Below are 25,929 nucleotides of genomic sequence, written 5' to 3'. Positions count from 1 at the left end.
CGCGGTGTTTGGGCCTTCAAACTCCGCGAGTCGCGGAGTTTGTTTGTTTTTTTTTATATCTTATACTAATTAAAACAATTAAGTAATTAATTTTAAAATTTTGTTTCCCTTGTTATTTAGGACGAGGTCGTTTCGGATCGATGTCCTAGTCCGTCCTTCGACAAAATTTTAAAATTTGTCTTTTTGTAGAAATTGTTTTAAAAGCTAAGATTTTTGGTTTTTTAATGTTTTTGGCATACCTTAATTCAATAAGATTAAAAATAATGTTAATAAAAGTTCTCGTCCCTCCCTCGGGAAAAGCAATTTCGGTTCAAAGACCTAGTCTTCAACTTACGACGAATTTTAAAAATCATATTTTTAACTTAATGAGATAAAGTAAATTTTTGATTTTAAATTCACACAACTTAAATATAAAATTCAAAATTAATATTAAAAATTCACACCAAAATACAATTTAAAATGCATAAAATTAAAAATTCATATTTTAAAAATTAAAAATTCACACCAAACTTAATTTAAAAATTCATATTATAAATTCACACCAAGCTTATATTAATTTTTCAAATATTTACAATTTTACAAATATTGTTTTTACAAAGTTTGCAATATTAATTTAAGATTTATATATTAATTTTAAAAACATGGTAAAAATAAAATTAAAAATCTTTTTGGCTTTTTATCCCACTTTAATCAATCAAATATTATCAAAAATATGCGCCCCTCTTTTCGGTAAAGTAATTTCGGTTCCAAGACCTAATTTAACTCATGACGAATTTTTGAAATATTTTGGGTTGATTGATTAAAGATATTTATACCTTAAGAATAAACGTTAAATTTCGCCGTGATGTAATAAATTTTTGAATGATATCAATAATTTCGGTCGCCAAACCTAATTTTATTCAATACCAATTTAATACTTTATAGCGAACAAATTAGCGTTTATTATCAAAAGGTTAAAAATAAAAAAAATAAAAAAAAACTGTACAAACATACCTGTGAAATAGATTTCTTAGTTATATGATCTATCCCATTCATAAGATAGTCGGTTTAATTGGTTTTCCATAGCTACATAGGCGTAACCTCGAGCATTCAGTGTCTTTTCTTCTAAACATATGAACGGTCCGTCTCTGCATAAAGTAACAAATTCGGTGTTTGAATAGGTTTGATTATTTGAACATTTACCTCCATGTGACCATTTTCCGCATTTGTGACATCTTTCAAGGTGTCGTGCTCTTCTTTTCGCTGCGGATTTTGATTTTCCTTTACCAAATTGTAACTTATTATTTTCGCATCTGGATTCTTTTCTAACTCCGTCCATTCTTTCTCTGATTACTGATACTATTTCACTCGGTAGTGTGTCATTATTACGTTTAGTGATCAAAGCGTGTAGCATTAGACCATGGTTTAGTTCACAGGCAGTCTTCATTTCCTAAAAACCTAAAAAAATAAAAATTCAGAATGGGGGGAGAAGACTAGTTCTTTAGGGTCTGCTAGGGAAAGACCATTCGGGTTCCATTTTCGAGAACTACACGAAAACAGACAATCTAACTCTAACAGAAATACATATTATCCTTTAAAGACTTGATTCTCCCCACACTTAGTTAGCTGTGGTGTCGAAATTGTGATTAACTTCGTTGTCAACTTCCATCGGACCATGTATGTAATGTTTAACTCTGTGACCATTAACTTTAAATTCAATCCCATTTGAATTTATTAATTCTATCGTTCCGTATGGGAAAACTCTTTTGACTATGAATGGTCCAGACCATCTTGATTTCAATTTTCCAGGAAATAGCTTGAATCGTGAATTGAAAAGAAGAACTCTGTCTCCTTCCTTAAATTCTTTTGAACTTCTGATTCTTTTATCATGCCATTTCTTCGTTCTTTCTTTATAGATTAATGAATTTTCGTATGCTTCATGTCTTAATTCTTCTAATTCGTTTAGTTGACTTAATCGTAGACGTCCAGCTTCATGTAAATCAAGATTACATGTCTTCAAAGCCCAAAATGCTTTGTGTTCAATTTCTACTGGAAGATGACATGCTTTTCCATAAACAAGTCTAAAAGGTGTGGTTCCAATTGGAGTTTTGTAGGCTGTTCTAAAAGCCCAGCGTGCATCCTCCAATTTAATGGACCATTCCTTTGGATTCGATCCTACAGTTTTCTCTAGAATACTTTTTAAAGCTCGGTTGGTATTTTCAACTTGTCCACTTGTTTGTGGATGATATGCGGTGGAGATTTTATGAGTTACTCCATATCTTTTAAGAACTTTCTCAAGTTGATTATTACAGAAATGAGTACCCCGATCACTTATTAAAGCTTTCGGTGTTCCAAACCTTGCAAAAAGACGTTTTAAAAAGTTGACTACAACTCGTGCATCGTTAGTTGGGAGAGCTTGTGCTTCCGCCCATTTAGATACATAATCAATGGCTACGAGTATATATAGATTATTATGAGATTTTGGAAATGGACCCATAAAGTCAATACCCCAAATGTCAAATACTTCATATACTTGGATAACATTTTGTGGCATTTCATCACGTTGACTTATTTTTCCGGCCCTTTGACAAGCATCACAGGATTTGCAAAGAAGGTGTACGTCTTTGTAAATTTTAGGCCAATAGAATCCAGCATCATAAACTTTTCTTGCTGTTAGTTGAGGCCCATAATGCCCTCCTGTTGGTCCTGTGTGACAATGGTTTAATATTTTACTAGCTTCATCTCCAAATACACATCGGCATATTATTCCATCGGGACAACATTTAAATAGATGTGGATCTTCCCAAAAATAGTGTTTTATATCACTGAAGAATTTCTTTCGTCTTTGGTACGATAATCCTTTTTCAAGGAATCCACATACTAAGTAATTTGCATAGTCTGCAAACCATGGAATTTCATTATAATCTATCTTTAATAGATATTCATCAGGAAAGTTGTCTTGTATGGCCGATTCATTTAGAACTTCTAATTCGGGATTTTCAAGACGAGAAAGATGATCAGCGGCGAGATTTTCTGCTCCTCTTTTATCTCGGATTTCAATATCAAACTCTTGTAAGAGTAAGATCCAACGGATTAATCTTGGTTTAGCATCTTGTTTTGAAAATAGGTATCTAAGAGCAGAATGGTCGGTATAGACCACCGTTTTTGCTAGAACGAGATATGATCAAAATTTGTCAAAAGAAAAGACAATAGCAAGGAGTTCTTTTTCAGTAGTTGTATAGTTCGTTTGTGCTCCTTGTAACGTCTTACTAGCATAATATATAGGTTGAAATCGTTTTTCAATCCTTTGTCCTAAAACGGCTCCCATTGCAAAATCACTTGCATCGCACATTAGTTCAAATGGTAGATTCCAATTTGGTGTTATCATGATCGGCGCATTAGTGAGTTTCTCTTTAAGAATATTAAAAGATTTAATACACTCATCGGAAAAGATGAATGGAGCATCCTTTTCTAGGAGTTTATTCATAGGAGTGGCAATTTTAGAAAAATCTTTTATGAAACGTCGGTAAAAACAGGCATGCCCTAGAAAACTCCTAACTCCTCTAACATTGGTGGGATGTGGAAGTTTAGCAATTACATCTACTTTAGCTCTATCCACTTCAATTCCTTCTTTTGAAATTTTATGACCAAGAACGATGCCTTCTTTAACCATGAAATGGCATTTCTCCCAATTAAGAACTAGATTTGATTGTTCGCATCTAATAAGCATTCGTTCCAGATTAACTAGACATGATTCAAATGTATCACCGAAGACTGAAAAGTCATCCATGAAAACTTCCATGCATTCTTCTATCATGTCATGAAAAATCGCCATCATACACCTTTGAAAGGTTGCAAGGGCGTTACAAAGTCCAAATGGCATGCGTTTGTAAGCAAAAGTACCATAAGGGCACGTGAATGTGGTTTTCTCTTGATCTTCGGGTGCTATTGGAATTTGAAAATATCCGGAAAATCCATCTAGAAAACAATAGTAAATATTTTCGGCTAATCTTTCCAACATTTGATCTATGAAAGGTAAGGGAAAGTGATCTTTTCTGGTGGCGTCATTTAATTTTCTATAATCAATACATACACGCCATCCTGTTACAGTCCTAGTAGGAATAAGCTCATTTTTCTCATTTGTAATGACAGTCATGCCACCCTTCTTAGGCACGCATTGAACTGGGCTTACCCATGGACTATCAGAAATTGGATATATCAAACCTGCATCTAGCAGTTTAATAATCTCTTTTTTAACTACATCTTGCATATTAGGATTTAGTCTTCGTTGGCATTGCACATACGTTTTATGACCTTCTTCCATAAGGATTTTATGTGTGCAATACAAAGGACTTATTCCTTTAATATCATGAATCTTCCATGCAATGGCTGGTTTATGAGCTTTCAACACAGAAATGAGTTGTGATTTCTCATTTTTAGTAAGAGAAGACGATATTATTACAGGTAATTCAGATTCACCATGTAAATAAGCGTATTCCAAATGGTTTGGAAGTGGCTTTAACTCTAATTTAGGAGGTTCTTCTATCGATAATTTGTATTGATATCTGTCTTCTTCTTTTAGCATTTGAATTTCTTCTGTTGTTGGTTCATATCCATTAGCTATAAGTGTAGCTAACATTTCAGCTTCATCAATTGGTTCATTACCTTCTCCTAAAGAACATTCTCCTGTTCCTTGTAATTCTGGAAATTCTTCTAATAATTCTGCATGTGCATCTATAGTTTGAATATAATAACATGTATCATCTACAGATTGCGGTTGTTGCATTGCACTATCAACTGAAAAGGTAACACTCTCATCCTCTATACTTAGGGTCAATTTCTTACCGAACACGTCTATCATTGTTTTAGCCGTGTTTAAGAATGGTCTTCCTAATATGAGAGGAACTTGAGAATCTTCTTCCATGTCCAGAACAACAAAATCTACTGGAAATACTAAAGTACCAACTTTAACTAGCATGTTCTCCATTATCCCTCTAGGATATTTTATTGATCTATCGGCTAGTTGTATGCTTACTCTGGTTGGTTTCAATTCTCCAAGGTCTAGTTTAGCGTATAGTGAATATGGCATTAGATTTATACTAGCACCTAAGTCTGCCAATGCTTCTATTGAACTAAGACTACCCAGAAAACATGGAATTGTGAAACTTCCTGGATCAGATAATTTTTCTGGTATCTTATTCAACAGCACTGCTGAACAATTAGCATTCATGGTAACAGCCGAGAGTTCTTCCATTTTCTTTCTATTTGAGATTAGATCTTTCAAGAATTTAGCATATCTAGGCATTCCTGAAATCACATCAATGAAAGGAAGATTTACATTTATCTGTTTAAACATATCCAAGAATTTCGATTGCTCAGCTTCAAGTTTCTCTTTCTTCATTTTACTCGGGTAAGGAAGTGGTGGTTGGTATGGTTTAACATAAGGTTTAGCGTTAACTGTGTTATCTTCATTAACCTTTTCAACTACCGGTTCTTTTTTCTTATCTTGATCAGGTTGTGGTTCTTGTGGAGTAGGAATAGTTTCATCAGAAGTTACAGGTATTTCGGGTGGTTTAAGTGTTGTACCACTTCTTGTGGTAATGGCTTTAGCTGTTTCATTCCGGGGGTTAGCATTTGTATCACTAGGTAGACTTCCCGATTTTCTTTCACCTATTAACCTTGCTAGGTTACTTACTTCTTGTTCCAGATTTTGAATAGAAGCTTGTTGATTTCTAAATGCTTGAGCATTTTGTTCATTGGTTTGTTTTTGAGATGTGAAAAACTGCGTTTGAGTTTCAACTAGCTTCGTCATCATATCTTCTAAATTCGGCTTTTTATCATCGGTTTGTTGTGGTGGTTTGTTTTGAAAATTAGGTCTTTGCTGATTGTAAGTATTATTGGATACTTGTTGATTGCTAGGACCTTGTTGGTTGTTGTATGGAATATTTCGGTTATAATTCTGGTTTTGATTGTAAATAGGTCTTGGCAGTTGATAATTATTCTGATAATTATTTCCAGGCCTTTGGTTTATGTATGAAATATTCTCTCTTTGTTCCATTGTTAATTCAATACTGAGACAATCTTTTGTCAAATGTGGTCCTCCACACTGCTCACAACTAATTCGTATTGAGTGAATATCTTTAGTCATCTTTTCCATTCGTCTCTCCACAGCATCTATCTTTGCAGAAATGGAATCTAAGTCATGGCTAGAATCGGCTCTAGCTGCTTTAGATGATCTAACGATATCTTTTTCTTGGTGCCACTCATGTGAGTGGGAAGCAGTGTTATCAATAATTTTGTAAGCATCAGTTTCGGTTTTCTTCATAATAGAACCACCAGCTGCTATATCTATTTCTTTTCTTGTAGTGATGTCGCATCCTTGGTAGAATATTTGTACTATTTGACAGGTGTCTAAACCATGTTGCGGACATCCTCTTAATAACTTTCCATATCTAGTCCATGCCTCATATAGAGTTTCATTCGGTTTCTGTGTGAACGTAACAATTTCTGCTTGAAGTCTTACGGCTTTAGATGCCGGAAAGAATTGTTTAAGAAATTTGTCAACTAAAACGTCCCATGTATCGATCGCCCCTTCGGGTAACGATTCCAACCAATCTTTGGCTTCTCCCTTTAAAGTCCAGGGAAATAACATGAGATATATCTGTTCATCCTCCACTTCTCGGATTTTAAATAGTGTGCAGATCCTATTAAAGGTACGTAAATGTTCATTTGGATCTTCCTTCGGAGCACCACTAAATTGGCATTGATTAGTCACCATGTGTAGAATTTGTCCTTTGATTTCATAATCTGGCGCATTAATGTCTGGATGAGTAATTGCGTGACCTTGGCCAGTGCGTTTAGCTCTCATTCGGTCTTCCATACTTAAAGGTTCCAGATTCTCCATAATTGAATTTGTTGAATCGGAATCACTAGAGGATTCTGATTTAATGGTTCGTTCCTCAACAATCTCTGTTTGTATGATTGGTGGTTCCGGAGGAAAGTTTAGTGGTTCAGGATCTACGAATCGTCCTTGAATATTCTCCGGATTCTCAATTGTGAGGTCGGGTTCAAAAAATGGATTATCGGAAATTTGAACTGAAGTACTTGGTCGACTGGATGACGATTTTAAAGAAAAATCAACGGCGGTAATATTTGCTAAATGTCTTGATCTAGTTACAGGTGGTGAACGTACAAAAGGTGGTGAACGTCTTGCTCGGTACATTCACTGAATATCCTATTAGTTTTTAAAAGGAAAGAAAAATTATAATAAGTTATCCAATCAATAGACTTTTCTGATTTTGCCCACGTTTCGAATAGCCAAAAGATGCAGCAGAGGGGCAGGATTCGTTTGGTCTCAATATAATTGAGGACTGTTTGGCTCCAATAACCCGGTCCAAGTACAAATCCAACTATTACTACGAACCAGAAAATTTTGATGTCTATCAATTTAACCACTTAAAATAAATTTTCGTAATTTTAAGAAACTTAGATAAGAAGTAGAATAAAAATCTATGTCCTAAAACTAGAATAGCGAGAAATAAGAAAGAAAAAGAGTTCGTCGAAAAAGGTCGAAAAAGAAAAATGGTTGAAAAATATAAGGTGACGGAAAAATAAAAGAAACTTATAAAACTTAAAAATACTTGACTAACCTAACCTTATTACTACAACTAACTTAAAATTATAATCGCAAATTGAGATTACTAATTGGATTGATAATTGATACATAGGTAAAAGGTGTCTAAAAATATTAAAGCTTACAGGAAAAACTAAATCCCAAATGGAAATAACTTAAAAAGAAATTAAAACTTAAAAAGGCGTCGCAAAGTTCTAAAGCACTTAAATCTTAGTCTAAAGAAAAAGCACTTAAGGAATTCTACGGCAAAGCCTAAAAATCTAGAAGTAAAAATAACTATGGCAAAAACTAAGTTTAAAACTAAATATGAGCTAAAAATACAAATATTACGTTAAAACGATTGAAAAGGGACAAAATATAAAAATATACAAAAAGTTGTAAAAATTACAATTTTTATAAAAATATTATTTTTATATTATTTATTTAATAAAACTACTAATTTTACAATTTAATTAAACTAATTAAACAAAATATTAATAAAAACTAAAATACATATTTAATTAAAACCTAATTAGGGTTTTATATTAATAATTATAATAATAATTCGTAATTAATTCCTGATTAGGGTTCTGTCGGCGTGTCAGGTTATCTCCGCGAGTCGCGGTATTCAAAGCATCAAACCCCGCGAGTCGCGGGGTTCAGAAATTCAATTGACAGCTTATTTAAAAATTGACGCGTTTTTATTTTTTTTAATTTTTTTTATGTTTCCTAATTTTCTGATTTTATAAAAGATATTTAAATACAACTTATATTTTTATAAACTAAAATAAAAATAAAGAAACTTATAAAACTTTTAACAAACTCTTAAAAATATATAAATTTTTGTTTTTATATTTTCGAATATTTAAAACATACTTTTATAAAAACGAATTTTAATAAAAGTAAAATAAAAATCTTTTTTTTTATATATTAGCGTTGTGCTTCCGGCATTTAAGAGAGTTCCCCGGCAGCGGCGCCAAAAATACTTGATGTTTTAGCAGAGTAGTATATAAAATAGCTTATATTTTTACAGGAAATACTATTAAATACGATACAATTTTACACAAGATATTTATTTATTTATAGAATGGATATACTTAAACATTGCTACAACACTTATAGGCAGTGTACCCAATCGTACAGTAGTGTAGTTTTTAGTAAGTCCGGTTCGTTCCACAGAGAAATCTTTAAACAAAGCTTAACGCTATATTAGTTTACTTTTATAAAAATACAAATATATATATAAGTAATATTATTATTATAAAGGGGGGTTTTTACCGTTTAATGACCGGTTTGTCGATTTTAAAACTTTAGTCGCAGTTAAAACCAAATGTAAAATAATAAATAAATACAAGACTTAATTTAAAGCGTAAAGTAAATAACGATAATGAAATTGCGAATAATAAAAGTGCGATAAAATAAACTTGCGATAATTAAAAAGTACGATAATTAAAAGTGCAATTAAATAAAATAACAATAAAAATGCGATAATTAGAAGTGCAATTAAATATAAAATAAAGGAAATAAAATATGAAATAAAAGAATTATGCTTATTTAAACTTCCGTAATCATGATGGTTGACGTGTTGATTTTAGTTTTATGCCCATGGGTTAATTGTCCTTTGTCCTGGATAATTTAATATGTCCTTCTGGTTTTTGTCCATAACAGTCCATCAGTCATAAATATAAAGTGCGAGTATCCTCGTCAAATTATCCTTATACCCGAAGTTAAATATTCCAACTAATTGGGGACTTAAACTGTAACAAGATTTTAATACTTTGTTTAATAATTACACCAGGATGTCGACTGAGTGTAATCCAAGGTTTTAATATTTTGTTATCAATTATACCAAGTGTCCTTGTACATAATTTCACCCCTGTTTTAATTATTCTAGTGGCTATTAATCCATTGCCGTGCCCGGTTAAATGAACGATTATTCGTACATATAAATACCCAGCCCATCGTGTCCGATCGAGTGTATATGGTAATTTATAGGGACGCCCAATTGTAAATCTTTATATTAACATTAACAAACTATCATTTAGTTAAACAAATATAAAGCCCATTAATAGCCCATAGTCTAATTTTCACAAGTGTCGTTCTTTTGTCCAAACCCCAATTATGGTACAAAGCCCAATTACCCAATTTTAGTAATTAGCCCAACATCATGATTACTTAGGATTTAAATAAGCATAATAATAACTTAGCTACGAGACATTAATGTAAAAAGGTTGAACATAACTTACAATGATTAAATATAGCGTAGCGTTACACGGACAGAATTTCGACTTACACCCTTACATCATTCGCTAACATACCCTTATTATTAGGATTAAAATTAAAATTAAAATTAAAATATAAATTATAAATATATATTACGTATATATTGAGAGAAGAAGGAAAAAAAGATGATGAAAAATGCTCAGAATTCGGTTGCTTTTATAGGGACTTTCAAAACTTGGGGCTCCGCGACTCGCGCCATTTTTGGCCCTCAAACTCCGCGAGTCGCGGAGTTTGAAATTACAGCTCAGTCCTTTTGGAGTCTTTCTTGCCGACGGATTTTTATAATTTATATAATATATAAATAATTATAAGAATTATTAAAATATTATATTATATTTATATGCATAGTTGATTTGTAATTTTTAGTCCGTTGCGTCGAGCGTTGAGAGTTGACTCTGGTCCCGGTTCCGGATTTTCGAACGTCCTTGCGTACAATTTAATATCTTGTACTTTGCGTTTTGAATCTTGTACTCTTGTAATTTCGAGACGTTTCTTATCAATAATTGGAACCTCTTTGATTGTCTTTTGTACTTTTGAGCTTTTTGGTCGTTTGCGTTTTCAATTCGTCGAATCTGTCTTTTGTCTTCACCTTTTATTATTTAAACGAATATCACTTGTAAATAGAACAATTGCAACTAAAAGCTTGTCTTTCTTGAGAAATAATGCTATGAAATATATGTTCGTTTTTAGCATTATCAGTGAGTTATAGGTTTAACCTATATATTATCAAATTAATATAATAGACCACAAGATTTCATTTATTCAATAATCCTACACTCGCAAGTGTATAAAAATCATTCTATGATGAACACCTGGTAACCGACATTAACATAATGCATATAGAATATTCCCCACACACTCGCAAGTATGTCATAAATTGGCAATCGCAATCACCATATAAATCGAAGTATTAAAGCATTCCAAATTCCAGAATGGGGTTTGTTAGGCCCATAGATCTATCCAGTTTTACGGTGTTTTTCGTGTTTCCAGGTTTTAAATCATTAAGTTAGCATATCATATAGATATAGAACATGTGTTTAGTTGATTTTAATAGTCAAGTTAGAAGGATTAACTTTTGTTTGCGAACAAGTTTAGAATTAACTAAACTATGTTCTAGTGATTACAAGTTTAAACCTTCGAATAAGATAGCTTTATATGTATGAATCGAATGATGTTATGAACATCATTACTACCTCAAGTTTAGTAGGTAAACCTACTGGAAATGATGAAAATATAACTTGAGCTTCAAAGGATCTTTGATGGCTGGGAAGTTCTTGAAATAGAATCATGACACAAAAACAAGTTCAAGTAAGTTTATTACTCGAATTAAGATAGTTATAGTTATAAAAATTGAATCAAAGCTTGAATATGAATATTACCTTGATTTAGAAAGATAACCTACTGTAAATAACAAAGGTTTCTTGATCTTAGATGATTGTTTGGAATGGATTAGGAAACTTGGAAGTAAACTTGTAAACTTGGAAGTGTTCTTGATGTGTTCTTGAGTAATTGTTTTTAAGATGATTATAGGTAATAAAAAAAGCTTGTATTTGATGATTTTTGCTAGAAAAATAGTAACTTAGACGTTCATAGAAGAGTGTGTGTGCTTTGAGAGAGAATTGGGAAGAAAATTGGAAGTGAAATGGAGTAGGTGGTGAGTGGTGAAGGTGAGTGGGGTTAAAAGGAGTTCTTGTTTTTGTTTCCTTGCTCATAAGTCATGCTAGATGTTAAATGATGGTTTCCACATGGTTAGGTAACTCACATGGGCTGCTAAGAGCTGATCATTGGAGTGTATATACTAATAGTAAATACATTTAGAAGCTGTGTATTGTACAAGTACAAATACGAGTGCATACGAGTAGAATTGTTGATGAAAATGAATGAGGATGTAATCGTAAGCATTTTTGTTAAGTAGAAGTACTTGGATATGTGTCTTGAAGTCTTTCAAAAGTGTATGAATACATATTAAAACACTACATGTATATACATTTTAACTGAGTTGTTAAGTCATCGTTAGTCGTTACATGTAAATGTTGTTTTGAAACCTTTAAGTTAACGATCTTGTTAAATATTGTTAACACATTGTTTATTATATCTAATGAGATGTTAAATTATTACACTATCATGATATAATGATGTATTAATATATCTTAATATGATATATATATACAGTTAAATGTCGTTACAACGATAATCGTTACATATATGTCTCGTTTCGAAATCCTTAAGTTAGTAGTCTTGTTTTTACATAAGTAGTTCATTGTTATTATACTTAATGATATGTTCACTTATCATTTAACATGTTTATATATAGTGTATCAATATCTTAAAATGATTCATATGTAATTAGTAAGACGTTGTTATAATGATAATCGTTATATATACCGTTTTCAAGTTTCTTAATTCAATAGTCTCATTTTTATGTATATAACTCATTGTTAAAATACTTAATAAGGTACATACTTATCATAATATCATGATAACTATATATATATCCATATGTATGTCATCATATAGTTTTTACAGGTTTTAATGTTCGTGAATCGCCGGCCAACTTGGGTGGTCAATTGTCTATATAAAACCTATTTCAATTAATCAAGTCTTAACAAGTTTGATTGCTTAACATGATGGAAATACTTAATCATGTAAATATCAATTTCATTTAATATATATAAACATGGAAAAGTTTGGGTTACTACTGAAATGTCCCGTTCTTATTGATTAAAAACATTCCATATTAATTGATTTCGTTGCGAGGTTTTGACCTCTATATGAGACGTTTTTCAAAGACTGCATTCATTTTAAAACAAACCATAACCTTTATTTCATCAATAAAGGTTTAAAAAGCTTTACGTAGATTATCAAATAATGATAATCTAAAATATCCTGTTTACACACGACCATTACATAATGGTTTACAATACAAATATGTTACAACAAAATAAGTTTCTTGAATGCTGTTTTTACACAATATCATACAAGCATGGACTCCAAATCTCGTCCTTATTTAAGTATGCGACAGCGGAAGCTCTTAATAATCACCTGAGAATAAACATGCTTAAAACGTCAACAAAAATGTTGGTGAGTTATAGGTTTAACCTATATATATCAAATCATAATAATAGACCACAAGATTTCATATTTCAATACACATCCCATACATAGAGATAAAAATCATTCATATGGTGAACACCTGCAAACCGACATTAACAAGATGCATATATAAGAATATCCCCATCATTCCGGGACACCCTTCGGATATGATATAAATTTCGAAGTACTAAAGCATCCGGTACTTTAGATGGGGTTTGTTTGGCCCAATAGATCTATCTTTAGGATTCGCGTCAATTAGGGTGTATGTTCCCTAATTCTTAGATTACCAGACTTAATAAAAGGGGCATATTCAATTTCGATAATTCAACCATAGAATGTAGTTTCACGTACTTGTGTCTATTTTGTAAATCATTTATAAAACCTGCATGTATTCTCATCCCAAAAATATTAGATTTTAAAAGTGGGACTATAACTCACTTTCACAGATTTTTACTTCGTCGGGAAGTAAGACTTGGCCACTGGTTGATTCACGAACCTATAACAATATATACATATATATCAAAGTATGTTCAAAATATATTTACAACACTTTTAATATATTTTGATGTTTTAAGTTTATTAAGTCAGCTGTCCTCGTTAATAACCTACAACTAGTTGTCCACAGTTAGATGTACAGAAATAAATCGATAAATATTATCTTGAATCAATCCACGACCCAGTGTATACGTATCTCAGTATTGATCACAACTCAAACTATATATATTTTGGAATCAACCTCAACCCTGTATAGCTAACTCCAACATTCACATATAGAGTGTCTATGGTTGTTCCGAAATATATATAGATGTGTCGACATGATAGGTCGAAACATTGTATACGTGTCTATGGTATCTCAAGATTACATAATATACAATACAAGTTGATTAAGTTATGGTTGGAATAGATTTGTTACCAATTTTCACGTAGCTAAAATGAGAAAAATTATCCAATCTTGTTTTACCCATAACTTCTTCATTTTAAATCCGTTTTGAGTGAATCAAATTGCTATGGTTTCATATTGAACTCTATTTTATGAATCTAAACAGAAAAGGTATAGGTTTATAGTCGGAAAAATAAGTTACAAGTCGTTTTTGTAAAGGTAGTCATTTCAGTCGAAAGAACGACGTCTAGATGACCATTTTAGAAAACATACTTCCACTTTGAGTTTAACCATAATTTTTGGATATAGTTTCATGTTCATAATAAAAATCATTTTCTCAGAATAACAACTTTTAAATCAAAGTTTATAATAGTTTTTAATTAACTAACCCAAAACAGCCCTCGGTGTTACTACGACGGCGTAAATCCGGTTTTACGGTGTTTTTCGTGTTTCCAGGTTTTAAATCATTTAGTTAGCATATCATATAGATATAGAACATGTGTTTAGTTGATTTTAAAAGTCAAGTTAGAAGGATTAACTTTTGTTTGCGAACAAGTTTAGAATTAACTAAACTATGTTCTAGTGATTACAAGTTTAAACCTTCGAATAAGATAGCTTTATATGTATGAATCGAATGATGTTATGAACATCATTACTACCTTAAGTTCCTTGGATAAACCTACTGGAAAAGATAAAAATGGATCTAGCTTCAACGGATCCTTGGATGGCTCGAAGTTCTTGAAGCAGAATCATGACACGAAAACAAGTTCAAGTAAGATCATCACTTGAAATAAGATTGTTATAGTTATAGAAATTGAACCAAAGTTTGAATATGATTATTACCTTGTATTAGAATGATAACCTACTGTAAGAAACAAAGATTTATTGAGGTTGGATGATCACCTTACAAGATTGGAAGTGAGCTAGCAAACTTGAAAGTATTCTTGATTTTATGTAACTAGAACTTGTAGAATTTATGAAGAACACTTAGAACTTGAAGATAGAACTTGAGAGAGATCAATTAGATGAAGAAAATTGAAGAATAAAAGTGTTTGTAAGTGTTTTTGGTTTTTGGTGTATGGATTAGATATAAAGGATATGTAATTTTGTTTTCATGTAAATAAGTCATGAATGATTACTCATATTTTTGTAATTTTATGAGATATTTCATGCTAGTTGCCAAATGATGGTTCCCACATGTGTTAGGTGAATCACATGGGCTGCTAAGAGCTGATCATTGGAGTGTATATACCAATAGTACATACATCTAAAAGCTGTGTATTGTACGAGTACGAATACGGGTGCATACGAGTAGAATTGTTGATGAAACTGAACGAGGATGTAATTGTAAGCATTTTTGTTAAGTAGAAGTATTTTGATAAGTGTATTGAAGTCTTTCAAAAGTGTATAAATACATATTAAAACACTACATGTATATACATTTTAACTGAGTCGTTAAGTCATCGTTAGTCGTTACATGTAAGTGTTGTTTTGAAACCTTTTGGTTAACGATCTTGTTAAATGTTGTTAACCCAATGTTTATAATATCAAATGAGATTTTAAATTATTATATTATCATGATATTATCATGTATGAATATCTCTTAATATGATATATATACATTAAATGTCTTTACAACGATAATCGTTACATATATGTCTCGTTTAAAAATCATTAAGTTAGTAGTCTTGTTTTTACATATGTAGTTCATTGTTAATATACTTAATGATATGTTTACTTATCATAGTATCATGTTAACTATATATATATATATATATATCCATATATATGTCATCATATAGTTTTTACAAGTTTTAACGTTCGTGAATCACCGGTCAACTTGGGTGGTCAATTGTCTATATGAAACATATTTCAATTAATCAAGTCTTAACAAGTTTGATTGCTTAACATGTTGGAAACATTTAATCATGTAAATATCAATCTCAATTAATATATATAAACATGGAAAAGTTCGGGTCACTACAGTACCTACCCGTTAAATAAATTTCGTCCCGAAATTCTAAGCTGTTGAAGGTGTTGACGAATCTTCTGGAAATAGATACGGGTATTTCTTCTTCATCTGATCTTCACGCTCCCAGGTGAACTCGGGTCCTCTACGAGCATTCCATCGAACCTTAACAATTGGTATCTTGTTTTGCTTAAGTCTTTTAACCTCACGATCCATTATTTTGACGGGTTCTTCGATGAATTGAAGTTTTTCGTTGATTTGGATTTCATCTAACAGAATAGTGAGATCTTCTTTAGCAAAACATTTCTTCAAATTCGAGACGTGGAAAGTGTTATGTACAGCCGCGAGTTGTTGAGGTAACTCAAGTCGGTAAGCTACTGGTCCGACACGATCAATAATCTTGAATGGTCCAATATACCTTGGATTTAATTTCTCTCGTTTACCAAATCGAACAACTCCTTTCCAAGATGCAACTTTAAGCATGACCATCTCTCCAATTTCAAATTCTATATCTTTTCTTTTAATGTCAGCGTAGCTCTTTTGTCGACTTTGGGCGGTTTTCAACCGTTGTTGAATTTGGATGATCTTCTCGGTAGTTTCTTGTATAATCTCCGGACCCGTAATCTGTCTATCCCCCACTTCTGTGACAACCCGGAAATTTCCAACCAAATTTAAACTTTAATCTTTATATGTTTCCGACACGACAAGCAATATTTGTTAAGTTAAATTTCAAGAATTTTAAACTATGTTCATACATTCATTCAACCTCGACCAAGTTCCAACGATTCACGAACCATTAAACGAATATGATTATATATGTATATGTGTATATATATTATAACTTGAAACGTAAACAAAATATTAGATTAAATACTTTATATGATTGTATCTGTTTCAAAATATTTATCAATGGAATTAGAAGATAAGATCAAATGATTGAATTATCAGATATATTGAATTATGATTACAAGTCTCTGTTGAAAGGCCCACGTTGATTTGAGAAATCTTTTCATTTTAACAATATTCGGAAAATGGTAAAGTGATTTATAAATATGAATAAATTGTCAATCATTGAGAACTAGACAAAGGATAGTGGAAGATTGAATCTCATAAAGACTCGATTGATCTATTTAGTTTCAAACGTACAAAAACGTTTTCAGTTTAAAAAGAACTTTATTATTAAAACGTATATAACTTTTATAAATATCTAGAACTACTTTTGACAACTCATTACTTAACTAGTATGATAAAGATAACGATATTTATATTTTATTTTATTAAATATATATAACGATTTAAATTAATATTATATATATTTATACGCGTATTATATGTACATAGTTTTATACTTTTACTATACTTAAACTTTACCTTTACTTTATTTTTACTTTACTTTAACTTTAATAATTCATACTTTAATAATTCACTTTAATAATTCATACTTTAATAATCCACTTTAATAATTCATACTTTAATAATTCATTTTAATAATTCATACTTTAATAATTCACTTTAATAATTCATACTTTAATAATTCAAAAATCTATTATAAATAGAATTCAATAGGTTTCATTATTTCATAGAAACTTGAAAATAGTTTTCTCTAAACTCTCTCAATCGATTTACATATATATATATTTACTTCGTATTATCTCAAGATATTATTAGTATACATAAAATATTACGACGGAGTGCTGTCCGAGTGAGTTCGAAGTTGTTTTTTTCGAGTGGGATAGGATTAAGGAAATTATGGGTTATAGCTATGGAGGTGATTGAGTATGGTTCATGGGTATGCTCGTGAGGTCAATATAGTGTTTATCATCTCCGTTGCGTTTACGTACATTTCCTGCAATATTGAATCTCAATATTGATATGTTCGTGAATCCGAGGCCAACCTTGCACTTGTTCAATGACGTTATATGTATTTTTACTACGAAATACAGTATGGTGAGTTTCATTTGCCTTTTTACCCTTTATATTTTTGGGACTGAGAATACATGCGCTTTTATAAATGTTTGACGAAATAGACACAAGTAATTGAAACTACATTCTATGGTTGAATTATCGGAATCGAATATGCCCCTTTTTATTAAAGTCTGGTAATCTAAGAATTAGGGAACATACACCCTAATTGACGCGAATCCTAAAGATAGATCTATTGGGCCTAACAAACCCCATCCAAAGTACCGGATGCTTTAGTACTTCGAAATTTATATCATGTCCGAAGGAGGATCCCGGAATGATAGGGGATATTCTTATATGCATATTGTTAATGTCGGTTACCAGGTGTTCACCATATGAATGATTATTTTTGTCTCTATGCATGGGACGTATATTTATGAGAACTGGAAATGAAATTCTTGTGGTCTATTAAAATGATGGAAATAAATGATTATGATAAACTAATGAACTCACCAACCTTTTGGTTGACACTTTAAAGTATGTTTATTCTCAGGTGTTAAAGAAATCTTCCGCTGTGCATTTGCTCATTTTAAAGATATTATTTGGAGTCTTTCATAGCATATTTCGAAGAACGTTGCATTCGAGTCATTGAGTTCATCAAAGATTATTATTAAATCAATTTATAGTTGGATAGTGGATATTATGAAATGGTATGCATGCCTGTCAATTTCCGATGTAAAGAAAGATTGTCTTTTAAAAACGAATGCAATGTTTGTAAAATGTATAATATAGAGGTCAAATACCTCGCAATGTAATCAACTATTGTGAATCGTTTATAATGTATATGAACGGGTCCTTTCAGTTGGTATCAGAGCGGTGGTCTTAGTGAACCAGGTCTGCATTAGTGTGTCTAACTGATAAGTCGTTAGGATGCATTAGTGAGTCTGGACTTCGACCGTGTCTGCATGTCAAAAGTTTTGCTTATCATTTCTAGTCGAAAATCATCTACTTATCATCCATAGGAAATTACCTGCTTATCATTATTAGTCTAGACACGTCTTGCTACATTAATTGCATGAGTAGTGTATAGACAAAATTCATATCTTAGCATATCTGGTAAATCATATCTTATCGTATCTGTTACTTTAAACTTTGCCTGACATATCCCGCAAATTCCTCCGTAATCTATGAAATCTTTTGATCTCTATATATAGATATCCTATGTAAATAGAATACCACCCGATAGCCGAAAAATCATTTTTATATAGAAAATCCTTTATCCAATCGTACGAAATGGAATTTGTCATCAGTTCAAGTCACTCGGATTCCGAAATGGAATCTCACTCAAGCTCCGAAAGCAGTGTGACCGGAATGGATCAACCAATTAGACATCACCTATTCTGGATGAATTGGGGATGGGTTCGTAGCCTCCTCAATCATTGGAAACAGGAAGAAGGCGATCCTTTCCATCCACCACATTGCCCTCTTGGCGAAGAACCTGAAGCACTTACCGGCGAACCTGTTCGAAACACCATTTTCTCGCTCATTTCCAGAGTATCACATCACGATTATATATTACATCAAATTTTAGATTTTATTTATCCGCTCGTTCCGACCGACAATCATCCTGGAATAATAGAAGAAGTCAACGAACTTCGCGCTCGGGTAGTGGCTTTGGAGAATATGGTGAAGAGATTACAAACACCAGCAGCAGCATCAGCAGCATAACCAGTAACACCATCATCAATGCCAATAGTACCATTACCACCCCAACCACAACCACGTCGTAAACCTCAACTTTACACTCTGTCCCACGAGCACCAATGTCATACGCCCTGTAGATACCAAGGAATACCAACAACAATAACCGACGAAATATTAATTCATAACTTCATTGGAGAAACATTCCGCGCAGATTATGTAATCTCTAAAGTCTTAGAGATTATCTAATCTAGCCCTAACCATAAATCAGTTAAGCGAACCAAAATGATAGAACGTAGAGTAGAAACCCTGACAAAAATGGTGTGTGATTAACAAGCTAAACTTGTTTTACCAACAGCATCAACAGTACCGTCAGCGTCACCAGCATCATCAGTACAATCAACATCAGAATCAACAACACATATAACATCACAAACTCCGTCAGCTCAAGAATCACTATGGACATCATTACGAATCAATAACCCGTATATTGTATCAACGAGTTATGAAGAATTAACTCATTCCCTTTGAAGAAATTATATGTATATTTTTATATTTTGAAATAAAAATAAATCTTTCCGTGCTAAGCTATTGTGTGTGAATCTTAACTACTCGGTTAATTCATATTACAAATATGCAATAATGTACATCCTTCGGCCGCAACTTAACCAGCGTTAACTACAATCTTTGTCGCAATTCAACAAATTCCAATTCATAATAAATCAAGTATATATTTGATTTTACACTTTCATCATCGATGTACCCGAAACTTTTCAGATAACATCATTCGTACTTTGCGAAATTCACAAGAATTCCACGAACTGAACATCATACATCAACAAATAACGAAGTATTGATTCATAATTTCAATGTCATTAAAGAAATACTGTGTAAAAGTTATGTACTTTTTAAAGCCTTTAGGGATTATTCAATTCTAGTTTCAACCGTAAATCAAATGAGTTTAATTTAACATTAACTCATTAAATGTATGTTACATCTGAAGAAAATATACATATATATATTTTCATAAAGACTGTAATAAAATTCTTTTGTACAAAATATTAATTGTGAAATTTTTTTTTAACGGGTAGGTAATACCCGAGAGATATATAAATTCACAATTAATATATTACATTCTTCGAATCTGATTCAGCAAATCATCCATTATACTCCCTACTTTCACAACAATATACATTCTTTTATAGAAATCAAAACATCCATACTCATTCAAAATTTAATTACATATTCTGATTTTGAAATCTCAAAATTCAACTTGAGATATGACCAAAATCATCACTCTTAGATCCTTACATCTTTCACAAGCTATATTTTGACTTCAAAACTGTGTTAGAACATCAAATGCATGTTAATGATTACAATCTGTGTTCAAACCCTTCGAAAATTTCTGAAGACACTTCGAATGATGAGCAATCGAGATGATGATCCAACCACATGTTACCCACAGTTATGTACCCGAAAAACTCTTGAAACCAAAGTAAAAGTTTAAACAACGTATCCGCGTCAGATTCTTTAGCATTTATTAGCAAAAATAACTTTGCGACTCCTATTCAAAGTAGCTAGTTTTGTCACAGCTCCAGCAAGTCAACTTCGACTTTTCAGTCAGACTAACCTTATTATAACCTTGCGATATACACCATCGTTACCAGGGAACCTTTTACATTCCACCACATTATTAACAGATGTATCAACAACTTCATTACCCTTTGACTTTAGCCTCTCCAAAAAGTCATTATAATTATTCATTGAAACCCCATCATTTACTCATTCGCATCTTGTAATGAGAATTTCCATACGAATCATTGGGAATTAGCAATCAGTATTTTGAAATCTCGCAGCATGTCTACGCCAACAGTTATATGTGTATATATAACGTCTATCTTCTGGACTTAATTTGAATGTGAAGATTCTGAAAAACACTTCGAACTACGAATTGGTTCTCCGAAAATGGAAAAATACTGATGAAGCAGCAAAAAAACTATAAACGACCTTAACAGTAAAAGTTTGATGATAATGAATAGGTGTGCTGGCAAAGCGCAGAAAAAGAGAAGTCTTGGAACTGGAAAACGGATTGAGCAAAGTAGGAAGGAGGCTGTGGACAAATTACAAAGACTGGACCTGACTTCAAAGGATCCAAATAATTCAGTATCTGCCGAAGTCATTAACGAATACCTTGCTCCTGACTCTAAACCCCTGCGGACAATATTCTTCATCATCCTTTGATATTAGAAATTCTAAAATATCATCATATCTTTCATTATAAATATCCTCCATATTTCTGAAGATATTTTCTTAATTTTTCTTATTTGAAATCATTTACCTCTTCGCGTTTCTAAATTCTGAAACATTCAAGTTTAAAATAGGAATATTTTGAAGTAGTGTTGGGAACTGAAGCATGAATTAGTATAATATAATGACACTTGATCAATGTGATTATATTACAGTAAGTCATGCTGAGTTTCTAAATGGAACGTGATGATTCACAGATCATAACATCATCATGTGCCATGTTATACGACTCTTGTATTCTATTTAACCTCTAAAATATCAAGAAAATATTTCTTGATGATTCGGCCTTTTCCAAGGTATTTTAGTAATTTGACAAGTCAAGATCGTGCCATCACGATTTCCTTCCTAGAACATTAACAATGTTCATTTCGAAATTCATATCTGTGAATTCTGGACCATTACAAGCGGTGCTTAATCGCAAGAAGAAGAAACGAAAGGACAAAACTCCGAAATAGAAATTGGGGTATAAATAGCAGCAAATAAAAGAGAGCATTAACTGTGAATGATAATGATTATAGAAGACAGAAGCAGAGACTTTGAAATATAAGGGAACATATAAAGCCCAACGACAAACCAGAAATTATAAACCATATATATCGATGCATATAGCAATATAAAGACACGGGAGAACTAGGAACACTATAAACCCAAGAGTATAGTAGAAGTAAATAGATTCTTCCGGCGGTAGATAAAAAAAAAGAAGAATGACCGATATGAAAGTTAGAAGTATATCGAGAATCAGAACTGGATGGAGCATATTGATGAATACTTTAAAATATGAGTTGAGGGGGAAAGAATAGAAGGTGATGAAACATGACTAGGAACTTAGAAATCAACAGATTTAACTCACACAATGGCAGAATAAGTGAATCAAACCCTCTAGTGAATAGGTTAAGTTTTTTTTTTGATTAATTTAGTCAAACCACAACTAAATCAAGTGTGATTAGATCAACATCTAGAGCTATTATTCACCACCTGGGTAATTTGGACTGAGAGAGAATCGAAGGAGCTCACTAGATCTGAGTATGTGTAACAAATGAGAGGCTTAACCTAAAATGAAGAATATAAGACTTTATATACCCCTGCTGTTGACACACCCATACGATTCATTCATCACACGTACGAGTTGGCTTCATCAACCGTACGGGTGATCACTCACTCGTGTCTTATCATTTAGGTTATAATTGTGACTTAGCTCAGCATCAACCATGCGTATGAGCCTGTCAGCCGTACTAGTGAGGCTTCACTCGTACGTCTGACTAAGTCTAACATAGTCAAACATCTAAATCTCGTTCCTGCAGTTCCTGTAACCACATACAAACACGGATAGGATAATAACGAGCAATCATGGTAGCCTGTAAACTGTTGTACCTGCAATGGACGTGGGTAGATGTCTAGGGACTTGTATAAAATGCATCAACAGATGGTGTGAGTTGTAAGGAAACGAAGGAGGTGAATTTATAAGAAAATCTCCGACAGAACAATTAAAATGGACGATCGCATTTAAAGCGGATCCTAATTCCCTTGATTACCGGAGAGTCAAATCTTATTAAGAAGATTTTCTTCAAATCCCTTAAAATCTGGGAATCAATCATATCTACGTCAAATGATAAGATGAATCTACACTTACTCATTTCACTCTTCTATGTTACCTTCATTCGTACTCTTCATATAAATGGATTGTTTATCCAAAGTATTCGCTGATGATAAAACTCTAATTTTCAGCTCGTATGCATCATGAAAACATACTTATTATCATTCACGACCTTTCCACTCAAATTTCGGGACGAAATTTCTTTAACGGGTAGGTACTGTGACAACCCGGAAATTTCTAACCAAATTTAAACTTTAATCTTTATATGTTTCCGACACGATAAGCAATATTTGTTAAGTTAAATTTCAAGAATTTTAAACTATGTTCATACATTCATTCAACCTCGACCAAGTTCCAACGATTCACGAACCATTAAACGAATATGATTATATATGTATATGTGTATATATATTATAACTTGAAACGTAAACAAAATATTAGATTAAATACTTTATATGATTGTATCTGTTTCAAAATATTTATCAATGGAATTAGAAGATAAGATCAAATGATTGAATTATCAGATATATTGAATTATGATTACAAGTCTCTGTTGAAAGGCCCACGTTGATTTGAGAAATCTTTTCATTTTAACAATATTCGAAAAATGGTAAAGTGATTTATAAATATGAATAAATTGTCAATCATTGAGAACTAGACAAAGGATAGTGGAAGATTGAATCTCATAAAGACTCGATTGATCTATTTAGTTTCAAACGTACAAAAACGTTTTCAGTTTAAAAAGAACTTTATTATTAAAACGTATATAACTTTTATAAATATCTAGAACCACTTTTGACAACTCATTACTTAACTAGTATGATAAAGATAACGATATTTATATTTTATTTTATTAAATATATATAACGATTTAAATTAATATTATATATATTTATACGCGTATTATACGTACATAGTTTTATACTTTTACTATACTTAAACTTTACCTTTACTTTATTTTTACTTTACTTTAACTTTAATAATTCATACTTTAATAATTCACTTTAATAATTCATACTTTAATAATTCACTTTAATAATTCATACTTTAATAATTCACTTTAATAATTCATATTTTAATAATTCAAAAATCTATTATAAATAGAATTCAATAGGTTTCATTATTTCATAGAAACTTGAAAATAGTTTTCTCTAAACTCTCTCAATCGATTTACATATATATATATTTACTCCGTATTATCTCAAGATATTATTAGTATACATAAAATATTACGACGGAGTGCTGTCCGAGTGAGTTCGAAGTTGTTTTTTTCGAGTGGGATAGGATTAAGGAAATTATGGGTTATAGCTATGGAGGTGATTGAGTATGGTTCATGGGTATGCTCGTGAGGTCAATATAGTGTTTATCATCTCCGTTGCGTTTACGTACATTTCCTGCAATATTGAATCTCAATATTGATATGTTCGTGAATTCGAGGCCAACCTTGCACTTGTTCAATGACGTTATATGTATTTTTACTACGAAATACAGTATGGTGAGTTTCATTTGCCTTTTTACCCTTTATATTTTTGGGACTGAGAATACATGCGCTTTTATAAATGTTTGACGAAATAGACACAAGTAATTGAAACTACATTCTATGGTTGAATTATCGAAATAGAATATGCCCCTTTTTATTAAAGTCTGGTAATCTAAGAATTAGGGAACAGACACCCTAATTGACGCGAATCCTAAAGATAGATCTATTGGGCCTAACAAACCCCATCCAAAGTACCGGATGCTTTAGTACTTCGAAATTTATATCATGTCCGAAGGAGGATCCCGGAATGATAGGGGATATTCTTATATGCATATTGTTAATGTCGGTTACCAGGTGTTCACCATATGAATGATTATTTTTGTCTCTATGCATGGGACGTATATTTATGAGAACTGGAAATGAAATTCTTGTGGTCTATTAAAATGATAGAAATAAATGATTATGATAAACTAATGAACTCACCAACCTTTTGGTTGACACTTTAAAGCATGTTTATTCTCAGGTGTTAAAGAAATCTTCCGCTGTGCATTTGCTCATTTTAAAGATATTATTTGGAGTCTTTCATAGCATATTTCGAAGAACGTTGCATTCGAGTCATTGAGTTCATCAAAGATTATTATTAAATCAATTTATAGTTGGATAGTGGATATTATGAAATGGTATGCATGCCTGTCAATTTTCGATGTAAAGAAAGATTGTCTTTTAAAAACGAATGCAATGTTTGTAAAATGTATAATATAGAGGTCAAATACCTCGCAATGTAATCAACTATTGTGAATCGTTTATAATGTATATGAACGGGTCCTTTCAACTTCACTCCAACAAATCGGAGACCTGCACTTTCTACCATAAAGTGCTTCAAACGGCGCCATCTCAATGCTTGAATGGTAGCTGTTGTTGTAGGAAAATTCTGCTAATGGTAGATGTCGATCCCAACTGTTTCCGAAATCAATAACACATGCTCGTAGCATGTCTTCAAGTGTTTGTATCGTCCTTTCGCTCTGCCCATCAGTTTGTGGATGATAGTCAGTACTCATGTCTAGATGAGTTCCTAATGCTTGCTGTAATGTCTGCCAGAAACTTGAAATAAATCTGCCATCCCTATCAG

This window comes from Rutidosis leptorrhynchoides, chromosome 2 (genome assembly GCF_046630445.1).
Source record: "Rutidosis leptorrhynchoides isolate AG116_Rl617_1_P2 chromosome 2, CSIRO_AGI_Rlap_v1, whole genome shotgun sequence".
Lineage (NCBI taxonomy): Eukaryota > Viridiplantae > Streptophyta > Magnoliopsida > Asterales > Asteraceae > Rutidosis > Rutidosis leptorrhynchoides.
This window is presented reverse-complemented; position numbering follows the sequence as displayed.